The following is a 16,180-nucleotide window of genomic DNA, read 5'->3' on the forward strand; positions in this document are numbered from 1 at the left end:
TACGTGTCTTGGGGGCTGACTCTGGGGGGCGTGGCTAAGCCATTTTGCGACGCCCATCCGCGGGACCAAGACAATCCCTCACCGTTCCGGATCATCGAATGCTGTGCAAAGTTTCATGAGTTTTCAGGCATGTTTAGTCCGCCCTAAATTGTCAATTTTTGTGATTTTTGCCGCGTTGCCATGGCAACATGGTTTCGTGCAAATTCTTAAGATTAATAATATGTGATCCTCATCCTCCTAAGGAACTTCTCACATAATTTCAGCTGGATCTGGTCAATATGCTTGAAGATATAAATAAAAGTACAACAAATACATTTCCTTCCACCACTAGGGGGCGCTCTCACTATTACTGAATATTATCACATAGAAGTGTTCAAGGCGGGACTCTTATCAGGCAAGTGAACTTTGGAGCCGATTGGACAATGTACACTCAAGTTATAGCAACTTTGTGTGTTCTGGCGGTACATCAAAATTGGACGCCACGCCACGGACACGCCCTTTAATAAGAACTCACCACAATCAAGAAATATAATTAATAACATGTTTTGCATTTCCTGACTAGATTTCAGCTTGATCTGATTATCTTACTAGGAGTAGAACATGGAAGTATAAAAAAATGACATTTTCTTTTACCACTAGGTGGCGCTCTCACTTTTACTGAATATTATCACATAGACGTGCTCAGGGCCGGACTCTTATCAAACGTGAAGTTGCATTGAGATCGGATCATGTACGCTGAAGTTATGACGAATCCCTCTTTCATGACGAGGTTTGAAATTGCACAACACGTGACGCCACGCCACGGGCACAATGTTTGACGATAACAACTGGGGAGCACAACTTTTAATAGTGAATGTGTTTAGATGGCTGTGTCCAAATCTGAAGTCGGTCCGATAAACGCCCTAGGAGGAGTTCGTTCAAATGTGTGCAAATCGCCAAAAATGGCCACAAAATCCAAAATGGCGGACTTCCTGTTGGGTTTGAGGTATGGGTCCTTGAGGCTTTTCTGCTTCTTTTATCATCATACACATGCGTACCAATTTTCGTACATGTCGGCCTTACGGGTCTTGGGGGCTGACTCTGGGGGGGCGTGGCTTAGCCGTTTGGCGGCGCCCGTGCACGGGGACAATGTCATATCGGTATTTTCGCTACGTTTGAATTTTGTGCAAATTTTCATGACATTTTGAGAATGCTGCGGGGGTCAAATATGCGTTAGAAGGGGCAGAAGTATAATAATTCCTAAAAGGAACAATAGGGTCTTGCACTTGTCAGTGCTCGATCCCTAATTACTTTAATTAATATTAAAGTTCTTCGGGGCACCACCCTTAAATAAGGGAACGATAACCAATAATCGATTGATCAGTCTCATAAAAATTACATCTAAATTAAATCTAAACTATTAATTCAGAAATCAGAATTACAACCAAAATCATCAATAATAGCTAGAGTGGGAGCTTTGGAGTTCTACATAGAAGAGGTTGGTATCACTCACTCTTTAAATTAAATAGGCCAGCATATGTAAACACAAACATTTATAAACCAGATATAATAAAAGCAAACAGAGGAAAATACACAATATACAATCTAACTTAAAATAACTAAAGGAGTGTGTGTGAGGCAGAGAGCATGAGAGGCAGGAGGTTTTGAAACAAGCCAGGCTGATCCGAATTGTGGTTCTGAAGTCCAAACAGTCTCTGCTCTGCGATGTCCGCTGGTGTAGGTATCACAGGAAAAAGCAGGCTTTTGTGCCATGCTAGTGGTGGGTCGGGCCACACCACTTATCACCGGGGGGGTGAGCAGGAGCAAAGGTAGATGAGAAGAGAGAGAGAAGATCATCTCTCTGGCTTAAATAGCCATGATAACAGGTCTGGTGTCTGAAGATCTCTGACCAATGAGGGGCCGGTGTTTGGCCGTTTTATTGCCTTTATGACACACCCTGCCGCATTCCTGGACCCCCACTATAAGGTCTGTTATCTGGCGGGCGTCTTTCCTTTGTCTAAAAGACTACTACAATCAGGCTTTCACTTGTACATACAGGCTGCTGTAGGAAAGACCATCTTCTTTGTGTAAAACACATGTGGCCATATTCCAACATTTCCCTTTTGGACCAGAAAAATACTTCAAATGAACAAGTTCATAATTAAAGGTATCCTTGGATCCCAACATTATTTTAAACAGACTCCATATTTACAGATCTGTCCTGTGAGATTTCAAAAGCAGATGAAACATTCAAATGTGACTGAGACTGTGGTTTTTATCAGCTTTGAACCCAAACAGCAGTAAATCCATCATTACAGTGGGCAGTGAATGTCTCTCTGTTTCTGCAGTAATGATGCGTTCAGGGACTCTTAGCACTTTATTTCCACTGTGTACTTCAGTGAAATCTGCAGAGTCAACAGACTTGATGTCCAAAGTGTCTGCAGGTCTGTGAGCTTCAGCTCAGTGTGTTCACTCCAATACGTTAACATGAGAGCTGAAAGGAAGCAGGCTACGCTACACAGCCACTCACCTTCTGGTCTGAACTGGACTGAAGTCCCTGCTGGTCTTTATACTGGATGTGCTGATGGAGGGAGTCTCTGTAAACACTGATTTATGACTTCTGTTGTCTGTCTTCTTCTCTCATCAGCTGGAAGTGATCTCAGTCAGAGTGTGAGTGGTGAGGAAGGAGGTTGTGTTGGAGGATCAGCTGTGTCCTGATGATCCAGAGAGGTTGAAGCAGCAGCATCAGCTCTGACTGGGCCATGTTACTGGGAGGTAGAGTGGAGAGGAGAGCTTCATCCAGCAGTGACTGACAGAGGAATCACAACCAGTGGAGATGACTCTCAGTGCTGCAGTCTGAACTGCTCTGAGATCAGCTCCACTGTCAGACACAATGTCAACATAACTGTAGATTGAAACTTACTTAATTTGATTTATTTCTTTGCACCTTGTGGGACGATGAAGAGTTGCAGTTAATTTCCACAATATATTTTGGAATCATTAATATTAGTGCAATAATATTTATTATCTTTTAAAATAGTATTTTTTTCTAATTTATCCCAACAGATTGTGTTATTGCAGGAAACTGAACTAAAGAACTGCAAAGTCTGGTGATATTGATCAATTTTCATTTTGATATTTGATCCATTGTTATTATAAAAATATTGAACAGAGTTACTTAAAGTTACTGAAATATCTGGATTTTGGTGAGAAGTCAGTGAACATTGGTTACACATTGAACACCAGAACATTTGAATACCTTGTTATATTATTCTATTGACATAAAATGAATCAGCAAAATATGAAATAAGCTCTAATCTTACGTGTTATTGTTAATAATTAAGATTATGTGCATGTATATATTTGTTGTGTTTTCTCATATTTATATTATTGCATCAAAAACACAAATCTGTTTATTGAAATCACATCTTACTTCTGATTGATATAAATCTCCAAAATCCAGCTACTATAAATATAAATTATCTCCATGTTGGTGTAAATTTAATTTCTGACTGAAGAAGATTCAAGTGTTGGTTGTTTATTGAACTTGGTTGTTACTTGATTTTCAAATAAATAAATCCATAACTATCACAAATATCAGCTTTTTCTCATTTTATAACAGATGAATATTTGCTTGTGAGGAATAGAAATAAGATAAAACCTGAACAAAGTGTGGATTCAATCAAAGCTTTACTGTAGTTTCTCAGTTTGCAGTCGGCTGTTTACGTCTTCATTAGACTCTGAGCATAAAACAAAGGTGGAAAGCCATCTGACTCTGACCCCCACACTGAGAAAGATCATGTTTTATTCACACAATTAAAGTGAATCAGTTTCCAACAAGTGCTCGTCCAGTCTGTTGTAACACAGAAGAATTCAACTTTAGAGACTTAAAGGCAAATTCCATACATGAACAATAAAAAGGAAGCCCCAGAGTTAAACTGAAAACAGGATTAGAAGCTGCTGTCACTCTCAAACTGATTCCCTGGTCTTAATACAGGAAGTCATGTTCAGTAATAACTCAGTTTGAGTTGTTCAACTTCTCTGATGACGTCCTCAGTAACAGGAGAAGATGGTGATGATGGAGCTGCAGCTGATTCACTCTGTGGCTCTCAGACTAAAGGCTACTTCACTTATCAACAAGCTAACTACTATAATAGGATCTGTTGGCAGAAATAATATGTGTAATATGTGCCTAACTCATTAGTGTATAATAGTGCCTTAAGTATAATTCATGTGTGCATCAAATTCTGTTTTTAATTCAGTCTCAATACTCAAAATAAGACTTCAACACTCTTTAAATTTTGAGAAATTTCATTTGCAGAAATCCTTTTTATTTTGAAAAATCAAGAAGTTTGCAGAAGCAGAATTTACTGGTGCAAGTTATAGGAAGATATTAAAGGATCAGGTGAATAAAAAGTATTTAATGTCTGTCAGATATTTACAGCAAGTTTAAAGTGTTTATATAAACTCAGCAGTGACAGAATTTCACAGTCAGCTTGTAAAGTGACTGCATCACTTCACTGTGTTGCAGCGCCCTCTACAGGAAAGAAACTGAACATTAAAGATCAACTTTAAGTTCTTACCATCAGCACAAAAGTTAGTGTTTTTCAGTGATTCCATATAAAATGTTTAAAAGAAAATGACAAACATAAAAGACACAAAAGACTTAAATTAGTGCACAAGTTAAAATATATGAATAAAACAAAATACATATAAAACAGAATACTTTAGTGAACAGTAGTGATTTAATGAATTTACTGTATATATACAATAATAATGTAGGAAATGTATGAGCTTAAATGAATATACACATTGTCAAGCAGTTCTAGTTGATGTTGCTGAGAGCTGCTTGCCACAGTTTTGTACATCGCACTGACCAGAATATATTAACCATCTCACATGAGTTTCTGAGGATTTGCTCACATTAATCCAGTACTTCTCAAATAGTGGGGGGGCAGTGAGGTGTCTCAACAGTGAGAGGCAGGGGGACTGACGGAGGAGGAGAGATGGAGAAGTTTCTGACAGGAGTGAAAAGAAAAACGGAGGAGACGTCAGAGGAAAGAACAGCAAGTGACGGTAACCGGCATAAACCTAATAAGAGCAGGAAATACGATGAAGCCTACACAGCCTTTGGGTTTACCGTGAATACGGTCGGAAATGAGGAAAGACCTGTGTGTGTTTAATGCCTAAAAACTCTGACAGCGGACAGCATGAAAGCAAACACCTGGAGACCTTACACCCCAGTTATGTCAATAAGCCACTGGACTTTTTTCATAGAAAACTCGATGAGTATCTCCAACAGGCATCAGTAAATAAAAAAGCACCGTTAGCCTCGTACAAACACCGCCACATCGCAAGGGGCCAAAAAGCTCACAGGATAGCAGAGGAGCTAATACTCCGGCAGCATTGGACATGGTCACAATCATAGGTGAGAAAAGTGCTGAGACACTGAAACCTGTCCCTCTGTCCAATGACACGATCGGGAGACGTTTATTTGACATTTCACACGACCTCCAAGAACAACTCACAGAACATCTAACAGACAAACATTAAATAGAAACAATATTGTTGCACAAAAAAAAACAAACATTAAAAAGTCATCTACCTTTTTGAAAAGGAATAAGCTGATGAAGCTGACAAGTGACCAATGTTTACAGTTTAAAACAGTTTTGAATGTTACCAAGTTAAGTCCAAATGTTCCAGCGGTATGAAGAACTTCGGGCTTGTCTGTGTGTATATATATATTATTAAATGACTTTGTGAAAGCCACTTCCCTTCCCTTTCTACATATGGACCACCAGGACTCAATGCGCTGGTTAATCGTGGATGAGCCATACATGTGGCTGCACGCTCCAGAGTGGTAGTCATGGTGATGGCTTTCTGCGGTACAACCCTGTGTTTACTTTTTAGAGTCCGCAAGCTAATGTTTATATTGTGTAAACTTGACAGCATGTCCATGATTGCATCGTACGAGTGTCCCTCATTCAAATATTGTGTGCAATAATGCAGCATGTCTGGTCCTTCCGTCTGCTCCGTATCCTTTAAAGACTCCAGAGACCGTCCACACCAAACACAAAACCCTATCAGCCACCGTAGTGTTGCCATATGGTAACAATGACTGTTTCTCACTTTTACTCACCGGTACTTTAGTTTTATTGTGAAAAGAGGCTCTTTTACTTTGAAAGTATAAATACACATCACATCATGTGACCATGAAATCCTGTTTGTCATTCCTTTTTCCATGGACAAGTGACACTGAGAATATCTGAGGGCCCCAAAAGTTAACCAACTGTTCAATATTGCGGCAAAATTCCTTCAAGAGAAAAGTTCAAATACTATCTGGAGAAAGTTAACTTTTAATTCTCATCATTAAAAATCAGTTTAGATGTGGTTGGCTTTTTGTAAAATGGAAACATGTAGGTATTATGTTTTTAGAAAAGAAACAATTATAAAAATATATCAAATATTTCCATTATTTAAACCATTTTAAATAATAAAAAACGAATTAAAACATTTCCATCATGTTAAAGTAATAATTAATGCAGTAGAGGGTTAATACAACAGTTTTAATGTCAGGTCTAAGTGGGGATTTTTTAATATCATCAACATAAATATCAAGTTCAGCTGTGAAACAGGAAGCTTTGACATTTTATTTTCTCCTCATATTTCCCCTGAAGGAGTTTTTAATGTTGGTAAACTGCTGCAGCTGGATTAGATTCAGTGTTGAAGTAGGAAACTGCTGTTTTCTGTTTACATTGTTTTAACTGCAGTTCTGTTATTTGGCCACAAGAGGGCGCTGTTGACCACATTATAATTATGCGGTCAACAGCGCCCTCTTGTGGCCAGTAATTGAGTTGCAGTGTATTACCAGCGACTGTAACATAGATAACACTGATTTATTTAATGTATAAACCAGAATGTTTAAGTTAATTTTTTTATTTATTTACTTTTTATTCGTTTTCTTTTAGTAACAAACACATATGTATGGAGCCCCTAAAGGGACTTGGGGGAAAAAAATGAAACGTTTCCAGTGCGCACTAGATACTATCTTGTGAACACTAGATACATCCGTGTTGTGGCGAATCAACACATGGCTAATTTTAATATTCAAATGAGTATTAAACTAATTTGTCTGTAACTAAAAAATAAATGTAAATTAATCTGTAACCTTTTTTGTTACAGTCCGCATTTAAATGCCCTGTCCTGTGTCGGCCCCTCTGTCTCAGACTCCTGATCTCCCTTTTGAGAAAATAACAGAAACGGTCGCCTTTTGACAAATTACCTTGTTAGTTTAATACTTATTGGCTTAAAATGTGTGTTAAAATAAGTAATTTCATTGGTTACATTTTCGTGTGGTGACCTATCAACACATGGCTACTTTTAATATTCAAATGAGCCATGTGCACAAGATAGTATCTAGTGCTCACAAGATAGTATCTAGTGCTCACAAGATAGTATCTAGTGCGCACTAGAAACGTTTCATGTTTTATTTTTTTTCCATGTCTCTTTAGGGGCTCCTACATATGTGCCAGCTGGGTACAAAAACATACAACATAACATAACATAACATGACGAGGGGAGGATTTGTGCATTAAGTAAAACAGCAGTCAACATAAGCACATCATACATAAAAATATAAAGATGCTGCTTGAAAATAGGGAAAAAACATTTCTTATTAAAGAATTCGACCTTATCTTTGAGATCTATATGAAATCAGGTCTTACAGTTGACACATAGCTGAGACATTTTGACCAGTTCTCTTCAAAAGTATCAGTTTGGTTCCTTAGTTTGAATGTAATTCTTTCCATAACATATATATTATAAACTATATGGTAAATGGACCTGTACTTGTATAGCGCCTTTCTAGTCTCCGACCACTCAAAGCGCTTTTACACTACGTGCCACATTCACCCTTTCACACACATTCACACAGTGATGGCAAAGTCCATCAAACAGAAACTAACATTCATACACAGCATCGGGAGCAATTTGGGGTTCAGTATCTTGCTCAAGGATACTTCGACATGTGGCACCAGGAGCCGGGGATCGAACCCACAACCTTCCGATTAAGGAACGACCTGCTCTGCCTCTGAGGTCAAAGTCTTTTTACACCCCACTAACAACACCCTCAAAAGGTATTTGTCCCGCTTTGTATATTCAAATCCATCCAGATCACACAGGTACATGACTTTGAAATTTAAAACATTTTCCTTTTAAAAACAGCTTCCAGGACCCCAAGAACCTCTCTCCAAAATGGAGCCACCGAGGGACAGCTCCAAAACATATGAAAATGATTTGCTGAAGTATTCCCACAGGACCTCCAACAGGCAGTCTGATTTGAATAGTTGGTCTTTTGTGCTGGAGAACGAAAGAATCGAGTCACGTTTTTCCAGCTGAATTCCCTCCAGGAGGGGGAGCTTGTCACTGACCACTGCTGTCTGCAAGTCCTGTCCCATTCCTCTTGTGAGACTGTGAAGCCTCCCTCTGCGTCCCATCTTTCCTTAATATCCAAAGTATGATCACTTTTAAGGTTTTGAAGAGCTGAGTATAGTTTGGATGATATCTTTTGGAGGGTGACATTCTTGTAGGCTCTTTGAAAAATGTTAAGAATTTCATCCCTTTCATACAGCAGTAAGCTGCAGTATAATATAACATATGGGAATGTATTAACATTAATGATGTGCACTTTAACATGGATGTAAAGTTGTAAAGCAATGGCGGGATGCAACTGAGTAGTCTGAGTTTAGTTTGATCTGTTGTGGCTATAAGTATCCCTCCTAAGAAGGAGTTGTCGGTTTTCTGCATCATCTTATCAGTCAATTGCAGCTTATTACATTTTTGGTGCAATTCCAATTTTCTTATCAAGTGGCTGCTTGATGGTAAACTGACTGTGTTTGCCCCTCACGGAGGAAAGGCTGTGGCAATGCATGGTGAAACAACATGCATGCCATTTATTTCAAAGTAAAGAAGGCAATCTTAAACAAACTAATGAGGATTTTTACCAGCATGATTATTGTTATGAAGAGGTGGCTGCATTTTTATCCTTTGTTTTGTAAAAAAAAATAGTTTTAAATGCTAACTTTGGCTCATGTTGAGACTGTATTGGTTGATAAACTGTGGTGGTTTAAATATTAAGGTGTTTTATATTAGTGCTGCAAAGAAATAAAATAAAAAAGTAGTGAGAATTACTTTTATTGACACCAATTTTCCTGACCTGTAAACAAAACAGTAGCAGATTATGAACCACAAATACAAACAGTACTTCTTTATACCACTTTGTGATGCAGCACTCAAAGTTAGTGAGGCTCCAAATGAGAAAAGTCGTAAACATACGGTGGGACACGCACACGTACATCATCAAGATGTTCCTGAATGATACAGGTCGGGCACTGAGCACTGCCTCTCTCTGCGGTAGAAATACAGATAACCTTTGCCTAATGCCCAATATTTATATTCTTGCAGTTTAGGTGTCTCCAAATATCAATTAGTCCTATTTCTAATAGTAGTAAATTCATTTTCTTTGTTATTTTTGGGGGGCGAGATATTCTTATCCCAGTTGAGTCAAGGTTTGGGTTGAGCGTAGTATTAAAGTCACCTGCACATATTAAAGTCCCCTGTGCTTCAGTTGCTATCCTCTCAATTACTTGGGTATAAAAATGTGGTTCTGAACCAGGAGGGATATACACATTGTATAGGGTAAACAAATATCCATCAACTTTCCCACAGATCATTATGAATCTACCTTCCTTGTCTTTAATAGTAGACATATGTTCGTATGTCACCCTTCCTGACATTAGTATTACTACTCCCCTAGTGTGTTTAGATCTATTATCAGGTGGGTTTCTTGCAGAAATGCAATATCTATGTTTTCTGTTTTTAGTTTAAGAAGGATTTTGCTCTGTTTGACTGGGCTATGAAGCCCATTCACATTTAGAGACACTACTTTCATTATCTGGTCCCTGTATGTACCAGCTTACATCTGGAGCTGTGTGATGCTATAACCTCAACAAAAAGCAGATTTCCCTTGTAGAAAAAAAAACCTCCTCTGTTCTGAACGTAGAACAAGAACAAGCATTTACACTCATCATAACAAAAATAATAAATGCGAGAACTTCCTGTAACTGAGGAACCTTTGTCCCTCTAAGGCCCCTGTTGGTGGGTGGAGGGAAAAACCCCTCCTGGATGGTTGGGGCCCTCCTTAGTGGTGTAGTGGCTGACCTGCTGGTGCGCTCCATGTCCACTAATGAGTCCAACTCTACTATTCCCTTCAGTCTGTGATTTACAGTCATTTCAACAGATTAAGTGTTGAAGTAAAGAGAGAGAGAGTAAAGAGGAACAGTTCACCTCCCCTGTTTTCCAGTCCACTCACATGCTTTTCTGTGCGGTTTTTAACATTGGGATGATCTTCTAAACTCTTGGAGCTTTTCTTTCACTCCTGTCTCCATTTGTTTTCCTCCATTGGTCGCTTGTTGCCATGGGAACGCCTTCAGTATCCTCTCCTCCAAGTTGGAAGCCGGGTCCTCTCTGACACCGGGCACCTCCATCCCCCAGTGTCCGCAGCTCCCGTGCAGCTTGATGTGCGTCCTCGTAGGTCCGCGGGCCGGTGCTCCAGTGGATCTGGATCCTCGTGAATGGGGTTTGGAAACGAATGCCTTTTTCTTTCAGCGCTTTTTTAATTCTCCCTCTCAATCCAATTCAATTCAATTCTATTTTATTTGTATAGCGCCAATTCATAACAGAAGTTATCTCAGGACACTTTTTAAATAGAGCATCCTTTGGCTCTAGGTGGGTGGTCGTCTGTCTCGACCACCAGAAGAGGGAGGAAACCCTGAAAGTGAAAGTGTTCAGTTTGAGTCTCAGTCTCCATTTTGAGTCGACAGAGCAAAAGGAGGGGAAACTGAAGGCTGAGGCAGGGTGAGTGTTAATACAACATTATTATTATTTTACTGTCAAAGTCTCTGAGTCAGTTTTCTTCCTGTGGACTGTAGAGGACAGAAATGTTAGAATGAACTCAACAGTTTGATTCATCTGTGGATACAAAGTTGTGATTGACTGAATAATACAGATTAAAGCTACTGTAACCCAAGAAAACAAGTACAGGGTTAAAGAAAGTGACCAGGTGGAGTTCTATATTATACTGTATACTCTATATACTATACAGAGTACTGTGTGTGTGTGTGTGTGTGTGTGTGTGTGTGTGTGTGTGTGTGTGTGTGTGTGTGTTACCTCCTGTTTTCTCTTAAACATACCTGTTTCCCTGTTTACTGTTTCTTGTGCTCTGAGCTCAGTCTGTTAATATTTTACGTCTTAGACTGACTGAAGTCCAGAAGATGAGTGTTTGTGTGGAGGAAGAGGAGGACAGAGCAGAGTCTCCAATGTCCAGCTGTCTGTCTATGAAGAGTGATCAGTCCTATAATCCTCCTCTGAACTTCAGTAATGAACCTGGACCCTCAGACACAAAGTAAGAAACTGTTTTTACTGTAAACTGACCCGATGAAAGATGATTCATTGAACATGAAGACAAAATAGATTTATTTTCATGATGCAGAACTATTAGTGCAGACACTGTTTCAAACTAAAATGTATCCTATTTAATTTATTCAACAAAACACTTGAGAACCTCAGTTTCAGAATTTATAATTAATATATAATATAATAATATTCATATATTTTTGCTCTAATGTTGAAGTCACTGTAAATATTTGTAACTATAATCTGAAAGAATCTGTTTCTAATGTGTAATTAAATATATTGTTTCTAAAGATGAAGAAACAAACATCCATTTATTTATGTAAAATCTGCAGATTTAAAAACAGGGACAGAAAATGTCAAATGTAGATTTGGAGACTTCTTTTTTAAGAATATTTGAACTGGATATATTCCTTCATTTGATAGTTGACAATATAGAGTGACAGGAAACATAAAAGGAATTAAAAACAAACAAATAAACAGTTTGTAGTTGAACCTGTGACACCACTGTTACGTGCTATGTGTCTTACAGTAAACTGCTGGTCTATCATAATTATTTAGAGCACTTCTAACATCAGTTTAAACTAACACAAGCTAATCTGCCCAAAGTGACTGTAGAACAGTGAAGGACATAATCAGCTCTCTTTAATGGAAGGCTTTTATTGTGAAGCAGCTGCAGGAAGTGTTGAGTTTGTATTAATAACAAGCTACAGGCAGATCAATAAATGTTTAATAAGACAGACAGATAGGAAAAGCACTCAGTGTTTATGAAAGCAGGAGAGTTGAAATAAAAGGAATCATTTTCATTACAGACTGAATGCTGAATTCAAACAGAAAGGTTAACAACACTTTTAATGTTCTCTGTGACCATCTGAGCTTCCAGACAGTGTCGGACAAATCTCAGTATTTTTCATCAACAATCAACAAATCATTTTAGTAATAAAGAAATGTCTTCACAGAGAGAGGAAGAGGAGTCATGTTTCTGTGGAGGAGCAGCTGTCCTGCTGTGTTTTGTGTCAGGACGTCCTGAAGGATCCAGTCTCTACCAGCTGTGGACACTGGTTCTGCAGACAGTGCATCACCTCATACTGGGACCAGTCTGCTTCATCAGGAGACTCCTCCTGTCCCCAGTGTGGAAAAAGATCCAGAACAAGAGCTGGACTGCAGACAGCCAGTCAGACCAGCACTGTACAAAGTAAGACTGTACATCTTAAAAATCTAATTTTTCATTACATTAAGTTTATTTAGAGACTTGTGTGTGGATACAACCCCAAAACTGCATGAATCATGTAACTACATCAACTTCATCAAATATGCTGAACATCTTCAAGTGCTACATATAGTTTTCAGGCCATTGGCAGCACAGTAGACAAGTACCAGTGACTAGAAAAGTGATTGGATCAGCCACCAGTAGTCAGTGCAGGGTGTGGAGGAGCAGTGTAGTGTGGGAGAGCTTCAGTAGGTTGAAGACCAGCTGAGCTGCTGCATTCTGGATGAGCTGCAGAGGTCAGATGGCACATGCAGGCAGACAGGAGTGAGTTGCAGTAGTTTAGGCACGATATGTCAAGATCCTCCTGGGTGAGGAACAGGCTCTGAGCTAAAATTATCATTCAGAAACAGTGTGTAATAATGTACATAACCACACAGTGAGTAACACTAAAATCCTTCAGCATATTGTGCTAACTTACATGTGGAACAAAGGTTTTAGTAACATGAATGAAAATCTGGTTCCCGGCGTCACAGCTTCAAAAAAACGCAGCTACATGAGTGACTGACTGACCTAGCGGTCATTAACAGGCCAACCTGAGATGGTCTCCTCCCTCAAACCAAAACCACCTCTGTGTGGAGACACTTGACCACAACTACGCTCGTTAGTATAGAAGTATAACTTTGTTATTTTGATGTCAGGAATATTATTTCTTTTTATTTATGTTTTAAATTTGTTTACAGTGAGATATTATTGAGTTCTTATAGTGACTTTGCTGTTGTAAACATTACAGTTGTTGCTCTAGAAACAACATGAAGTTTTATTTAAAATATTACATTCTTATCCCGTTCTTAATTAAAAGAAAACCAGGCTGACTGCAGGAACTGCATAGCTAATATGAACCCTTTAATGTTTGTTTATTTGTATCATAAGTCATATCATCATGGCAATATTGAACATTGTTATTGCACATCGCAGATATTCCTCATATCCTGCAGGGCTAGTTTAGATAATGAGCTGCTGAGACTCAGCCTGTTGCCTCTGCTGTCAATCAAACACGTACACCAACACACAGTCAGACAAAAATAACATTTTCTGATGTTCCCTCAAAACTGGACTTTATAAACTTCTGTTTATATTTCTATATTTATCTTTATATTGGTAATGAAAATAGTCAGCAGATTGTCAAATCTTCTTTGTTTTGACTGAGACTCTTCTCTTCATTAGTGAGTGGTGGTCTGCAGGAGGTTTTAGATGAACATAAGATCAGTCTGAAGACGAGATGTAAACATGTGACTGAAGGAACTGATGAAACAGGAAGTGGAACCCTCCTCAACAGGATCTACACTGAGCTCTACATCACAGAGGGACAGAGTGAAGAGGTTAATACCCAACATGAGGTGAGGCAGCTTGAGACAGCTTCCAAGATGGAGACCCTCCATGACACTCCAATCAAGTGCCACAAGATCTTTAAAGCCTTACCTGACCAACAGAGACACATCAGAGTGGTTCTGACGAACGGCGTCGCTGGCGTTGGAAAAACCTTCTCAGTGCAGAAGTTCACTCTGGACTGGGCAGAGGGCTTGGAAAACCAAGATGTCAGTCTGCTGGTTCTGCTTTCGTTCAGGGAGCTGAACCTGATCAAAGATGAGCAGTACAGTCTTCTCAAGCTGCTCCATGTTTTCCATCCAACATTACAGAAGGTCACAGCAGAGCAGCTCGCTGTCTGTAAACTTTTGTTCATCTTTGACGGCCTGGATGAAAGCAGACTTTCACTGGATTTCCACAACAATGAGGTTGTGTCTGACGTCACAAAGGAGTCTTCAGTCAGCGTGCTGTTGACTAACCTCATCAAGGGGAATCTGCTTCCCTCGGCTCTCGTCTGGATAACTTCCAGACCTTCAGCAGCCAATCAGATCCCTCCTGAATGTGTTGACAGGGTAACAGAAGTACAAGGCTTCACTGACGCCCAGAAGGAGCAGTACTTCAGGAGGAGAGTCAGTGATGAAGATCTGTCCAACAGAATCATCTCACACATCAAGACCTCCAGGAGCCTCCACATCATGTGTCTAATCCCAGTCTTCTGCTGGATCACTGCTACAGTTCTCGACCACATGTTGACTACAGACCAGAGAGGAGAGCTGCCCAAGACCCTGACTGACATGTACTCACACTTCCTGCTGGTTCAGACAAAGAGGAAGAAGCAGAAGTATGATGAGGGACATGACAAGAGTCCACAGGAGCTGATGGAGGCTGACACGGAAGTTCTTCTGAAGCTGGGGAGGCTGGCGTTTGAACAGCTGGAGAAAGGAAACATCATGTTCTACCAAGAAGACCTGGAGCAGTGTGGTCTTGATGTCACAGAGGCCTCGGTGTACTCAGGAGTTTGTACAGAGATCTTCAAAAGAGAGAGCGTGATCTTCCAGAAAACAGTCTACTGCTTTGTTCATCTGAGCATTCAGGAGTTTCTGGCTGCAGTCTACATGTTCCACTGTTACACCAACAGGAACACAAAAGTACTGGAGGACTTCCTGGGTCAAAAACACATTGATTCAACCCTGGATGTCTTCCTTGGGAAAGACTGGAAAAACAAGAAGAAGACGCCATCACTGGACAGTGATTCATCCCTGGACAGTAATTCATCCCTGGACAGTGATTCATTCATTGAAGGTGATGATTATGATGGTGACAAAGACAATGTTTATGGTGATTGCGATGACACTGAAACATATCTGGATGTGTTTCTGAAGAAAGCCATGGAGAACTCCCTCAAAAGTAAAAATGGCCACCTGGACCTGTTCGTTCGCTTCCTTCATGGCCTCTCTCTGGAGTCCAACCAGAGACTCTTAGGAGGCCTGCTGGGTCAGACAGACAACAGTCCAGAAATCATCCAGAGAGCCATCAACAACCTGAAGGAGATGAACAGTGATGATATCTCTCCTGACAGAAGCATCAACATCTTCCACTGTCTGATGGAGATGAATGACCACTCAGTCCATCAGGAGATCCAACAGTTCCTGAAGTCAGAGAAAAGATCAGAGAAGGAACTCTCTGAGATCCACTGCTCAGCTCTGGCCTACATGCTGCAGATGTCAGAGGAGGTTCTGGATGAGTTGGACCTGCAGAAGTACAGCACATCAATGGGGGGACGACTGAGACTGATTCCAGCTGTGAGGAACTGTAGAAAGGCTGTGTAAGTCCAGATGTGATTAACATTATAAATCAATGTAAAGTTGAACCATCAGTATTAGAGTAAAGATTATATTGTTTAGTTCTTAACAAAGAACGTCTTTTCACATGTTTTTAATAATAAATCATTTTGATTTATAAACCAGTTTACAGATGAGTCCATTCAAATACCACCAGAGAGAGAGGGGGGGGGAAGCTCATGTTAATGTGCTTTGTGATGCAAAATGCACAAAAGTCTACTTTTATAATAAAATGCCAGATTTTATTGTACTTAGTAAATTTATATTCTGTCATCACAGACTTTCTGGCTGTGGACTCTCAGAGACTCACTGTGAA

General features: G+C 39.7%; 1 long non-coding RNA gene and 1 pseudogene across 1 annotated transcript; both read left to right on the top strand.

Moving 5' to 3' along the window:
- LOC127359478 (NACHT, LRR and PYD domains-containing protein 5-like) overlaps positions 1-16,180 on the top strand; it is a 154,351-nt pseudogene that overhangs the window by 105,425 nt on the left and 32,746 nt on the right.
- Positions 7,470-9,166, top strand: LOC127359548 (uncharacterized). The gene is made up of 2 exons (XR_007882656.1): positions 7,470-8,114; positions 8,203-9,166. It is a non-coding gene; the product is annotated as an uncharacterized LOC127359548 (long non-coding RNA).

This window comes from Dicentrarchus labrax, unplaced genomic scaffold, assembly GCF_905237075.1.
Source record: "Dicentrarchus labrax unplaced genomic scaffold, dlabrax2021, whole genome shotgun sequence".
Taxonomy (NCBI): Eukaryota; Metazoa; Chordata; class Actinopteri; family Moronidae; genus Dicentrarchus; species Dicentrarchus labrax.